This window comes from Microcebus murinus, chromosome 11, assembly GCF_040939455.1.
Source record: "Microcebus murinus isolate Inina chromosome 11, M.murinus_Inina_mat1.0, whole genome shotgun sequence".
Taxonomy (NCBI): domain Eukaryota; kingdom Metazoa; phylum Chordata; class Mammalia; order Primates; family Cheirogaleidae; genus Microcebus; species Microcebus murinus.
This window is the reverse complement of record NC_134114.1, coordinates 9,393,513-9,397,919: the sequence shown is the minus strand read 5'-3', so window position 1 is coordinate 9,397,919 and position 4,407 is coordinate 9,393,513.

Genomic DNA, 4,407 nt, shown 5'->3' with positions numbered 1-4,407 from the left:
TATCTGCATATACATATATATGAAGCATCAATATGCAATTTAAACTCTGTGATACATGATATTTCAGATATGTTTCTCATAAGTCATCTTGTGAATTAGACTTCTACTGAAAACACAGGGAGAAACAGTGATTTAAAGAAACTAATATTTTATTTAACTCCTATAATAAATTTTGGCATGGTTCAGTTACTATTTTTACCAGGGGTGATAGAATTAGGCTGTTCCATTCAGTTTAGAACCTTGTTTCTCTCAACACTAAAAGAACAAATTTATGAGATACGTATGAAGCATAAAAAACGTAGTCTATGGTCATAAAGTAATTCAAAAAGGGCATAGAAAATTAAACCTTGCAGGGATTTTATCAAGTGATTTCATCAGTTTCATTTTTTAAAAAAAGGAAAAACATAAACCTTATTTATTTACCCTCAGACTATTTTAATTAATGGTGTTTGCTTACTTAGTAACAATTTTAGAAACATGTTTTTTTTAATATTAGAAAAGCTTAGAGAAAACTTGGCATCCATTTCTCTATGATCCTAGTGCTACGTTTATGGATTTCATCCCAAAGTATTTTTCTGGTTTCAGTCATACCTTTGTTACAATATGGATAACATTATACAATTCGTCTTTTCCAACATCACTAAAACACTTCACTGTCCATATCTTTTTATGTGCCTATGCTAAAAGCTCACTAAAAATTCTCATATTGTAGGATATTAGACCATTATCAATAGTTTGCTATGGCCAATCATATTGCAATGGATATTGATTTTCAGTAAATACATGGCTACCTTTTAGGTCACTTTTTTTAGGTTAGATTGCCAAGTGAAGGGGAAGAGTAATTTTTTATTCATTCAATATACATGTATAAAATAATCAGTATGTGACAGGGATTGTTCTAGGCACCTGTAGCAGTGAAACACACACACACACACACACACACACACACACACACACACACACATGTTCTCTTAAATATTAAGGTAGGCAGAGATAAAAGTAGCAAATTAAATGAATAAATATATATGTCAGATAAGAGAATACATCAATAGGGGGAAGCTGTTTTACATAGGTGTTCAAGGAAGCTATTTCTAATAAGAGCTTGATGAACAACATGTGAATCAAGTAAACAATCCTTAGGGAAAGGATATCTAAACAGAAGAGCATTGCTAAAGGTCTATAGGCCTTTGTTCTTGGTCTATTCAAAAAGAATTCCAAGCAGGTTGATTCAGAGTGATTAATGAGACAAAGTGAAATCATGGAAAAAGCATAGGCAACTGAGACAGATCATTTAGGACCTTGTACTCCATCAATTTTTGATGACCAAGGCAGAGTACTCTTTACATATTCACCTCCTACTTTAACCAGCAATAATAAGCTTTGCCAAGTTATAATCTTGGTTCATTTGTATGTCAGTGGTTGGCATCTTATCTGTTATTTTAATGGCTTTTTAAAAAGTCTAACAAAATCATAAATTTTCTGTAGTTGTTATCAAGAGGACATATTTTCTGCCTGACAATTCAAGCTAGTAAACACTAAATATTCATTTCTAATTATTTCTTTGCTTTCTTATGAACAAATGGATAATTATCTTCTTCTATTATGTACTTCGTATATTTATATTTTAACTCATTATAAATATTAGATATACTTAAAAATCATAACATTTTCTGCTTTTTAAACATATATTTCCCTCCTCTGTAAAATCTCCTATTTATGTAGCTGAAAATTAATATTCCTTTTAATCTTAGGTTTAGAAAGTATTTTCAAATGTAAGAAATTAGACAACTATTTTCATTTTAATCTAACATTAACAACTTTCTTAAAGCACTGACATCATCGTCAGTCTTCAACTTGATATATGAAGATGGACTGAGTGAGCTGAACCGTCATGCTGACTGGCTTCCTTCTTGATCCCCATATTTTACCACTAGTGCTCTGGAACAGCTGCTCCAAATTCACTTGCCTACGAAAGTCGTGAAGATGACTTGAATGAATAAGGCGGGTTGGATGTGAGACCACAGGGAGTGTGACTCCTGCAAGGAGCTCAGATTGCATGGTAGAGTAGGTTTAACACCTATACTTTGCTAGAATCTATCAAAACAGAAATTACGGTGAGAGTGTCATTAGGGTGTCCAGAAAAAGAGTTACTTGTGTAAATAAAGTTACTTAACACAATTCTTTCTCGTCCAAAACTTGATGAGCTAGAGAACTCCTACTGTCAGATATTATTTAATTCAGTGAGATGAAGCTATATCTCATTTTGTTTTTCTTCTGAAACAAAATTTGAGGAGATAACAATATCCTCCCCTCAGTAAGATAACATTATTTATTGCAGAGTTTTTCATCTCAGCTAAATCTCTTAATTTACTCAGTTGACATATAACAGATTAATGCGATTCAGTGAAATTTATAAGGCCCACTTAGTTTTTCCTTTTTGGAATTTTTGTATTTATGTTATTCAGCATTTAAAACAAGTAAAATTGGGTACAATGAAATGTCTCACTCACAACCTAGTACCTAACAAGCAAATGAAATGCTTTCCTCCTAATTTTGTTACTTATAACCTTCCTTCTGACATAATTATTAGAGTTTTTTGGTAGGGTACTTCCATATATTTATATGTAAGTATATAGATATTTATATGTAAACATTTAGATGTTAATATATTTAAATATATGTTTACACATGAATATATAATATATATATATGTTATATATCATATATGACATATGCATACATCACATATAAGTATATATGATATGCATAAATATATGATACATGTAGTTTCAAATTAGTAATAATTCAGATAATTTCTAGTGTTCTGCATTTCAGGCAATATTGTAATAAGTAAACTTGTATATAGATGTATCATTTTCCAAGAGCACTAGTATGTCAGTGTACTAAATCTGAGAAGCAGAATTGAAGAGTATGTGCATTTTGGATTTCAGTAGAATTTGCCACTTTGTTCTCCTCAGAGCTTTTGCCAATTTACATTCCCACCAGCATTTTATGACAGTTTTCAGTTCCTTACACCTTTGCAGACATAGTGGGTTATAAAAATTCTGAATCTTTGCCACTAGACACATTTATCTTATCTGAGAGGTTTACTAAGTGCAATTTGTAGTTCCTTTCCTTTCAACTGTCTGTTCATATCTTTGACCATTTTTCTTAACGAGGCCAATAGCTCTTTCGTTATTGATTGGTAAAAACTCCATATATAGTAGAGAAGTTATCTTTTTGCCTGTTATATGTTTAGTAAATATCATATTCCTGTTACCTTTTATTTGTTTATGATACTTTTGCCATGCAGAATTATTTTTACGTAGCTAAATTTTTACATATTTCCTTTTACAGTTATAGAGATATGAGACATTCTTGGAAGGCAGCCACTAACCTGAGATTTTTAAAAATAAGTCATGTATGACTTCTTCTACTATGTTTTAAATTTTATTTTATTTTTCATGCTGAAATTTTAGATCCTTAAGAATTTTTTTTATGTAAGATAGGTACAGTCCAGTGTTCAGAAGGCTACCCGATTGTTCCAGTCTCATATATTAAATTATCCATTTTCCCTACTGACTTGAGATATAGCATAAAATATATTTGCACCAAATTTGGATCTTTACTTGACTTTAAATTGTTTCATGAATCTGTTTGTTTGCCATTAGTCAGGACTACTGTTATATTTTAAATAAAATATAAATTTTAGATTTCTGAGACTATATTTTAATTTCTGATATAATTTGATTAGCCTTGCTTTCCAGTTTAATCTTTATTATTCATGCTTAAATTAGTTTTTATTAATATGTTCTTATCTAACTATTGTGTAAACTTAAAAAATGTACAAATCATAAATACAGAGCCTGATGATTTTTTACACGCTAAACACATTCAAATAGCCAAAATCCAGATCAAGAAACAAAGCATCATTAGCATCTGCAAGTCATTCTTACATATTCTCTTATTCACAACATCCTACAAAGGGAACTCACTATCTCTACTTCTAATACATTACATAAGTTCTGCATATTTCTATATCTTAGATAGGCTAGTTAGAAATGCATTCCATAACTTCTAAATAGTTGGAATAGTTATCTATTCATCATTGATTTCTAGCTTAATTCCTTTATATATAATTAGAAAACATATTTGAATCTTTCCAATACTTTTAGATTTGTTGACTCTTTAAGTATGACTCATCTTCTGACATATATTGGTTAATATTCTATGTGCAATTGAAAAGAATATGTATTCTGTTAATGTTTTCAGTATTTATTGATTAGATGAACATTTTAAATTTGTTTTATTTCAGCTTCACCACATCTTAGGTTTTCTTTTAACTCTTTTGGTATCAGCTATTAAAAAAGGTACATTAAAATTTCCCTCTATAAGTATGGATTTGCT